The sequence below is a fragment of the Amblyomma maculatum genome, chromosome 3, assembly GCF_055883805.1.
Source record: "Amblyomma maculatum isolate TAMU_Amacu chromosome 3, ASM5588380v1, whole genome shotgun sequence".
Lineage (NCBI taxonomy): Eukaryota > Metazoa > Arthropoda > Arachnida > Ixodida > Ixodidae > Amblyomma > Amblyomma maculatum.
The window spans coordinates 64,851,368-64,861,337 of record NC_139346.1 but is presented as its reverse complement, the minus strand read 5'-3'; the positions used below and the strand labels follow the sequence as shown (position 1 = coordinate 64,861,337).

At 45.1% G+C, this 9,970-nt stretch overlaps 1 pseudogene; it reads right to left on the bottom strand.

Moving 5' to 3' along the window:
- Positions 1–4,656: 4,656 nt before the first annotated feature.
- Positions 4,657–5,955, bottom strand: LOC146194886 (uncharacterized; annotated as a pseudogene).
- Positions 5,956–9,970: the final 4,015 nt, after the last annotated feature.

Sequence of the window (9,970 nt, the reverse complement as noted above, 5' to 3'; positions counted from 1 at the left end):
TACTGCTCTTTTCATATGATCCCCATCTACTGGTTATAACCGAGACCTGGTTGCACAGTGGTATTTTTGACGAAGAAATTGTGCCTCCGGGCTACGTCATATACAGATGTGATCGCGGTTCACGTGGTGGAGGCGTTGCTGTGATTGCCAAGCGTGAAGTGAACGTAACGCTCCTAACCGTCACAATCCTTGGGTAACTCGTGAAATTGTACAAATCAAGCGCAAAGTGAAGCGATGTAGGAAGAAAAAAACAGCTTCCTTACAGCACTTCAGTTTTGAAACAGAAACTTGCCTCAAAATTAAAACTAGCGAGGTCTCATTATTTCAATACGACGCTCCCAGAATTCATCAGAAGTGACCCCCAGAAATTTTGGAATTTTCTAGATCGAAAGGTTGAGCAGTTGAGTAAGGTTCGCATTGATGACATTGTCACTGACAGCACGAAAATAGCACAAGGTTTTAACCAGTACTTTCAAAGCATGTTTCTGACGGTGACGGCAACCACAGCTAGAGTTCGAATTGAAGACCAAGGTAACATACCAAATATTTCTGTAAATGGTGTTCTGTCTATGCTGCGTAAACTCGGCGATAAAAAATCTGCGGGCCCTGATGGGCTCTCAAATGTGTTTCTTAAACGTTTTGCGGCGCAATTATCCGAGTTTTTAGCAAAAATCTTTCAAGTTTCTTTACTTTCTGGTGAAGTGCCGGAAGACTGGAGAATGACCCGTGTTGTTCCAATTCATAAGAAAGGCGATAAGCTAACCATTTCTAATTACCGTCCAGTTTCTATCACTTCTTCTTGTTGCAAGTTATTAGAACACACAGTCTCTGGTTATCTTAACTCCTTTCTAGCTGAAAATAACATTTTATCCTCCTTGCAACACGGCTTCAGAAAGGGTATGTCCACTGTCACGCAGTTGGTAACTACAGTTAATGAATTTCAAGCAGTTCTCGATAAATCTGGGCAGATTGATGTCCTCATTTTAGACTTCTGCAAGGCCTTTGACACAGTTTACCATAGTAAACTCGTTTATAAATTAGTAAGTATCGGCGTCCCTAACTACCTTGTTAATTGGATTAATGCTTATCTTACATACAGGAAACAATACGTAGAGGCTAATGGTTTCAAATCAAACGAGCTTCCAGTCACATCAGGTGTACCCCAAGGGAGCGTGTTAGGACCGCTGCTTTTCATAATTTATATTAATGATCTGTCTGTTTCTCTTCCTGATAATATCTCTTTAAGGCTTTTTGCAGATGACTGCATACTTTTTAAGACCATAAATGAGCCCAACGACCACTACACCTTGCAAAATTCGCTATTAGCTGTTCACCAATGGTGTCTTAAATGGGACATGAAATTAAACCTCGACAAAACAGTCCTATTGCGAATTTCACGTAAAAAACATATCAGTCATTTCTCTTACAGCCTGCTTATTCATTTAATTGAGGAGACTACACATTATAAATATTTAGGGGTAACCTTAACTCATGATTTAACTTGGTCTTCTCATATTTCCGACATTTGTTCCTCCGCATTTTCCAAGCTGTGCTGCTTGAGGCGGAAACTTAATGATGCTCCAAGTAAACTCAAACTTCTTGCATACACATCATTTATTAGGTCTAAATTAAAGTATGCTTCAGTTTTATGGGATCCTTATTTAAAAAAGACATACATAAAATAGAGATGGTGCAAAGGAAAGCGGTTAGGTTCATTTACAGTAAATACAAGAGGTCAGACTTACCTACTACACTAATGAAAGCTAACCATATTCCACTACTTGAACTAAGCAGAAAAATGTCCCGTTTATTGTTTATGCACAACCTCTTAACACAGAAATTAAACATACCTCGCCCTGAAATTCTTAAACAATTGTCGCGCAGGATACATCATTCAAGAAGTAACCTGCTCGAACCCATTTTTGCAAGGACTAACTCTTTCAAGCACAGTTATTTTCCACGGACCATTTCCGACTGGAACTGTCTACCTGAGGCCATTCTCCAGTCTTCCAATTTCAAAAGCTCTAGAGTTACATTTTTTTGAATGATACAGTGTTGTATTTTGTTGACTTGTTCATTTACTTTAATCCCGTGTTTTGATTTTTATTTTTATTTGTTGTTTTAATGCCTTGTATATCCACTCCTGCCTGGGCCAAAATATTGGCCTGCAGTATTTTGAAATAAATAAAATAAATAAATATCCACCAAACAGTTTGCCATGCACTAGCGTCAGGTCACGCTATACCTGCTTACAGCTTTCAAAGGCACACTGCATAAAATGGTACGTATAGTTTTGTGAAAAACTTAGGGGCAAAAAGTGTTGATGTAAGTGCACCCGAAACTTCATTCGACCGTGCGCGACAGCAGTGACGAAGGCGCGCGCGCTCTCGCACGCACGCGCATTATTGACTATTTTATTGTTCATAGACATTAAATCAGACGCTGATTACGGCTTCTTCCTATAAGCCATAAGGGGTGAAATATCTGAACCTGCCGGTTGCAACCGATGCGGGCGGTGAAACAGACCCCATTGGAGAGGCCGTAAGAGAAGAGAGAAACGCGCTCTCCCTCGAGACCGGCCTTGGTCTCATATTCGAGGACATAGTGAATTCTGCTTGGCAGCAACGAGATCGCGCTCCTTGTATCTTCGCAGTTCTACGTTTACTGTTGTGTGGTTGATTTTACTGGGTGCGCGTCATTAAATAGTAAATAAATAATTAAACCAGCGCCACTAATTAGTAATTAATAGACATTAATTAGTCGCTAGTGGGGCAACTTGTAATTAGTAATTAACAGTAACTATTGTTATTGACTTGATTAGTCATTAATTAGTATTTGATTATGGATTGTCATATGGTCATATAAGGCATGCATTGCATTTCCTCAAAGTAGCGCCCGCAGGCGCGTATGTATGGCCCGGCTCCGGCTCCAATTCACCCAAGACGCGTTCTCCGCGTAAGCATGTAAAACAACTCGAACAAAAGAAAATAAAAATGAAGCCGGCATGAGCAGCCGCACTTTTTCAAGTCCTGTAGGTGCCTCCTTAAGAGTCCTTCTTTAGGGACCATGGCACAATTATCTACATGGGTTTCTCCCTACCACAAAAAAAAAAGTTGCGCGAAATAACTCACTGGGGCTCAGACAGTCACACGCCTGTTCCCGCGCTACGCGTCTTCGTTGCTAGGCAACGGCCAGGCATGACGACAGCACCAGCAGCCGCACTTTTTCAAGTCCTGCAGGTGCCTCAAGTCCTTCAGGGACCGCCGGCAGATTATCTCCATGGTGCTCCCTGCCACAGAGAAAGTGGCGCGAAACAACTCGCATGGACTCATACAGCCACACGCCTGTTCCCGCGCTCCGAGTCTCCGTTGCTAGGCGACGGCCAGGCATGCGCAGAGCAGATCCATGTGGCACGTATATGCTTCTTGATCAGGTTATGAAGTAATGAGTTTGACCTGAGCATGCAATTAATCTGTTTACAATTTGAAGTCTGTGCTTAATGCTCTCATAAAACACTCACTACATGAGGCATGCAAAACTATGACCATACACTAGGTGGCTGGTTTGATAAGTACATACTGGAGCAGAGCTGGCCATGCCACCTGCTTGCCAAATGTTCATGTGCAGTTAAGTGAGGAATACCTTTTCGAATGACATTTTGTATGCATGAGCAGCATCCACTGCTACTGAGTTGTAACACAAACTTTTGTACATCCGGCCATAATTTCTCTTTGAATATATGTTCCAACACCACACAGAAAAAATAAATGTCGGGAATCATACTTTTTCCAACATAGCAGGCAACACTACCAGAAATGCACCGTTGGAGCTCACTTCACGTTAAGTTGCCTTGCTATTTCGGTCTGGCATTTTTGTCTGATACTGTAATTGTTTTCTGATGTTCGCTGCCATTTCCATTTCGGCAATGAAACGCTGGTAGCTGCATAATCCTGTATCCTCTAACACCAGCATACACGATTTTACCAAGGGGTGATGTGTGCTGCCATATTGGGGAGGTGGGCTGCTCTCGTAGCACAGGAAAGTGTTGACGACTTCCCCCCTTAACAGCCCAGTCAAACTGGTTTCTCCAAGGGTCGTAAAATGATCTATAGCGTAGCACTGCCTATTTTCATAGGTCTTCAGAGCAAAGTAAAGATGGAGCTGATGGGCATGAGCTACAAGAGAATGAAACAAGGTGCTTCACTTGTGTGGTACACACGTTTAACGCCATATACAATGCGAGTTGTTTCAGTAAATATGTTTGGGGATGTACTGCAGAATTCACTAGATTGCAGGCACTCACATCATATTGTGGGTCAACACAATCCTGCACTGTAGCTGGCTATGGTTACCGCTTGTTTGCAGAAGGCACCTGGCTTGCATGTGCACTATTTTCTCCCTGATGGCTGCAGCATCAATGAGTTTACTACTACACAAAGGGATACATTTTATGATGCAGACCACAATAACACTATAATAGCAGGCATAGTTGTCTGTTTTCCTTGTAGCAATGAATGAGCACTGGCAACCCATCTTTTTTTTTTCATTCGAGAAGTTCGCCGTCGGGCATAGTGAAAAGGGAGCGGGGAGTAGGAGGAGGCTAGAAGAAAGAGTGCTAACAGGTCTCCCTTAAATAATCACATAGGTTGCCGATAAACTGATTGTTCTGGGTGCACTTTCGAAAATGAGGGTGGCTTTGAATGGCGCCCCTAGGGGGGCGCGCAGGACATACATTTCGGCAACAGCTGTTCACAGGATAGTAAATGTGCGGTGCACATATTGAAAATATTTTATTTACAATGTTTACAAAAGTGCCAGAAGACACACACTTTCAATCAAATGGCACAACAGAGTCGCATGCATTGGTCAATGCGGCACACACAAAAGCAATTTTGTCAAGTGTGCACACACCTGGCGTCAATCACCTTCGCATCGAGGAATTCTATGGGAAGTGTGTTTTAGAGGAGAAAGTATTTGTTGCGCACTAAACCTATCACTCGCTCAATGTAAATCCTCACGTTAGCCAATCTTCGCGTGGCCTCGACAGAGTAGGCAGACAACTGCGCCTTCCCTTTGGTGAAGGCTGGAATTTCCAGCTTTGCTCCACACATGCCTACAGCATCTGAAATAAGAAAGCCTCGGTCTGCCAGTACCAAATTCTCTGACAGAAAATTCTCAAGCATGCCGCACGATTCTGTCAAGTTTTTATCACTGGTGCGACCACTCCACCCGTGCGATATATATGTAATAACGCCTTGTGGGGAAATTCCAATCACTTGACTGTATTTGAGCGCTTATAGGACGACAAAGTCAAATATTGTGGCTCCATTGATGAAGGCCTGTCTAGAAACACTTCGAAACAGTCTAAAACCACTGCTACCTTTTTCCTCAATACTTCCCTGAAGGCCATGGGCATAGTTTTTTTAACCTCTTCCCTTTCTGGCCACTGTACCAAACAGCTAAGGTTAATGTAGGTGGCGTCAAGCCGCTTTTCAATTATCCTTGTCACTGTCGACTGGGAGATGCCAAACCTGCAAGATAATATTAAGAAGTCATTTATGCCATTGGCAAATGTCATGCATTACAGATATGCAAAGTAGTTCTTAAAAGCATCTTTAAAAGAAGTGGTACGATACGAGAAAAATACCTGTATGCAATGTCCTGCAAGTGCAAGTTTAGCCATAGCCGCATCAGGAAAACCACCATTTCTTGAAACTTTTCCAAGCAGTTCCAAGCTGTGTGCCTGACATCAAGCTCGATCAAATTATTGACTGCCTCTAGGACATCATAGTCTGGCAGTCCTGTATAAAAGGCGACCAATGCATTATCATTGCGAAATGCATCTCTATCGGGACATGCTTTTGTCAGTTGGCATTTGACAGCAGCCAACTCCTGCTGGAGGCGTTGATTTTCCTCTTCCAGGGATGCAATATAATGCAACTGCAAATCTGTCATTGTCCCTTGGACTTTAAAGCCTGCATAATAAATTACAACATAGGCCATTACACAGGGCTGGCTACTAGCCAAGCCAGCTGCTTTACTACAGGAAAAGTAATACTACCCATGTGGTGTTAAATGCAAAGCCAGGAAACTTAAGTCTCTAGAAGAAGCTTCCAGAAACTAAATCCAATACTCGCAAGTTCAAGCAACTCGCTGGGAGGCTCTGGCTACATGTATTCCAGAAACTAGATCCAATACTCACACATACTGGTGCAGGCAGCTTGTAGGGAGGCTGTGGCTACATGCACATCTTCGTGTTCTGCAGACAGCTCCATAAATAAGGGCTCCTCCATACCTGCATACATAGGAATGACAGGTATGCACACATGAGTAAGCAGCTCAGGCAGTGAATATTAGTGTGGAAGCGCTAATCCCAAGTTTCATAGCCTAGCAAAATCATCTAGCATTTGCATGTCTGCATATAGTGCTTTCATGCTAAAAAAAAATTATTGGAACAGATTTGAACCAGTCGGGTTCAGTAACCGAGCATCTCATCCACTCAACCACCAAAGTGGGTGCTTTCCCCCTTTATAACTAGGCTTGAATTGTTAAACCTCCATCATATTTGCAGGCCACAGAGGAAGCAGGCTGAACTCTCAACACTTAAATGCAAATGGCAGAAAATTAATAAAAATAACATGTATAAACTCAAAATTAATAATCGCAAATATCACACTTGAGTGTAGTTACAGCGCGCACTTTTTGTTTTTATTGCTTTCTCATCAAGGTATCCCATTGCTGCAATCAACGCCTTTGAAGCATGAGTGCTGTCAGCTCTTGGGTTGCCTCGCACACAATTATATTCCATGTTAACTACACACTGTACAAGTTTCCTGTTTGGCGTTCATGTATTGACTGCAGTGCTTCATCTTGTTTATTATGGCTATTGATGTACATTTTATTGTATTCTTTACATGCATGAAACTGCAAACTGGTATCAATAGAACTTTTGTTACCACTCTTTCCCCTTGAAGTGTTTTACACTAAACAACCTGCAAGTGCTGTGGAGTGCAAGGATTGAGAAACTTGACTGCAACCCAAGTTCAATACTCACAAGTACTGGTGCAAGCTTCTTGAGAAGAAACACTGGCAACGTTTGGCAGCGTTCTCATCTGCAGCCACCACCTCCATGGATGAGGGGTCCTCAGTAGCTGCAGAGGAGCAACACATGTACATAGAGTAAAACTTCACACAAACCTGAGAGCAGGGTGTTGTGTTTTCTTCTCTTCTGGGATGGAAGTTTGAGTGTGTTAAGTGATTTACAGTTCTGCATTCCTCTCTCCTGTGTTGTGTGCGAGGGGTGTTGCCGCATCCTGTGCGTGGCGCGGCGCGGGAGCCGAGCCGGAGTAAGACGATGCTTCCCCACCAACCCCTCTGCTGCTGTAACGCGTGATCTGGCGCCTGGGAGCTCAAGGTCGAGACATGCGGGGGACCGTGCCCTGGCTCCGGGAAAGAGACTCGCCTGCAGATCATGTTCTCGCTGTTTCGTGAACTGACACAAAGCAGACGCGTGTGTGCGGCACCCCCTTCGGCGCCGAGGGAGAGAGGCTGCCCTGCGGGTCAGTCGGTCGAACACTTTGCTTCGGGAACTGAAAGAAAGAAGTCATGCGTGTTTTTTCCTTGTTTAACCTCCCCGTATATTGTAAAGTTCAATACAGTTTTTGTCGTTTGTTCTCATGAAAGTTTCACCGTGTCGTCATTGACTGTTATCACAACATGGTGCCGAAACCCGGGAACTGCAATCTCCAGGACTAGGAGAACTTCGGAAAAGCAACCAGGCTGCGACGGATAAAGTAAGTGACGGCATGGTCCGCGACGACGCAATTATGCAGAGGACAAGGGAAAAGAGAACGGCGCGTCGACAGCAAAATACGAAACTCATCAATGAGGCAAAAGCAACCCTGCCATCGGCAGATATCGGAGTGTTGTGCTCACTCATTGAAAGGCTTACGGCCAACAACGATGCGCTTCTGAAATTGAACACAGAGTTGGAAGACGGAATAGCTGATGAAGACTTCGCTTCCGAATTCGAAGCCGTCATGCGATACGAGGATGCAGCCATGGGTATGCTTGGTCAACTCAAGGCAAGAGAGGCTGAGCTGCTCAGATCACCGCACCTCCTGACAGCGCAGTCAGCAGAACCACAGCGGGGGAGCCAACAGATAGGCCGTGAAGCTCCACATCGTAATGCAGTAAAGCTGCCCACTCTTCAACTTACAGCATTCAACGGAGAGCTTCAACAGTGGCGCAGATTCTGGGAACAATTTAAAGAAGCCGTGCACGACAATGCGGAGCTCACAAAGGGCGCAAAGTTTCAGTATCTGCGAAGCCTACTAAGCAGAGCTGCGGCTTCATCGACAGCCGGTTTACAGGCGACGGGAGAGTGCTACGAAGACGCTGTGGCCATCCTCTCCAAGCGCTTCGGCAACACCCGAAATATCATCAGGGAGAACCTGGCACAACTTCGAGCGCTACCATCGGTTACGTCATCGGACGACGTGAGAGGCCTGCGGAAGCTACTCGATCACGTTCAGTGCCATGTGCGCGGACTGAGGGGACTGAACGTGAGCTCGAACACTTATTCTACGATGATGATCGACATTATTTTGAAAGCTTTACCTGCTGACATCGTCGTGGAAGCAAATGGCCAACCATCCGAGCTCATCTCGTTCCGAAAACAACGTCCCGAGCAGCGAGGAACCCACATCTGCCACGGGTCTCACAGACGGTGAGTTTGAACAACTTCTGACTTACTTGACTGTAGAGGTGGAAAGTCGCGAAAAGACTGGAACTGGACTCAGTCGAGACAAGCCAATGAGACAGGGAAGTGAAAGGAAGCAATCGTCCTTACCGCCTACATCTGCGGTACTGCACGCAACCTCCCACGTAAAGGAGCAGTGTCTGTTCTGCGGATCTCTGACCCACAGCACTGCTGATTGCAACAGTGACATGGGCCGTGAGGAGCGATTAGAGAAACTGAAGAAAGAAAATCGCTGCTTCCGATGTACCTTACGAGGACATCGTTCGAAAGACTGTCGCCGCCGATTGAAATGCGGAAAATGCAGCGGCAGGCATGCCGTATCGGTATGCGACCCTAACTGGAAGCCGAACAAAATGGAGGTCACTCCAAATTTGGATGTCAGCAGCTTGCATGCCAGCAGCCGCAATTTCGTGAGTAGTGAAATTCTGCTACAAACTTGCCGGCTTTGGGCTGTTGGCGACGGTCGATGTGGCTACATTTGAGGCATCGTGGATGGCGGCAGTCACCGCAGTTTTATTCGTGAGGACATCTCGAAATTTCTGGGTCTGAAAGAAAGCGGCCAAACCTCTCTACAGCTAAGCACATTCGGGACAGCCACCTCTGCAACTAAAAGATATCGTCTTGTAGAGGTTCGTCTCCACAGCCAGTACAATGACAAGGAATATCTAATCGAAGCCATTGAAGTTCCTTTCATCTGCAACGACTTAGTCCAAGTGCCTGTTGAGGATGAGTTTGTCAAAATTACAGAGCAGACAGGGCGTCCCATAGCTGACAAACTTTTGTTGCCAGGCCTGCCAGCGGTGCCAGGTATCGGTCTTCTTATTGGCTCTGAGCACCTGTGGAAGTTCATGACAGGCGAAATTCAACGTTGTCAGCAAAACGCTGACTTGGTTGCCCTAGGCTCAGTCTTCTGTTGGATGTTTCAAGGCCCAGTATCAGTGCATACCTCAGTTAACACTTCATCCAACATCTGTGTTCTGAGGGTAGGCACGGCTCTTAACACCACCGAAAAACTAGTAACACGCTTCTGGGACTTGGAAAGCATCGGCATCATAGATCACAAAGGAGGACCTGATGAGGAAACAGAAGCGATCATTCACCAATTTGAAATAAACATCACTATGCAAAACGGCCGTTACGAAGTCGCCCTTCCCTGGAAGGAGAACAGCGGACACCTTTCAGATAACCGATCTCAAGCTCAGAGGCGAC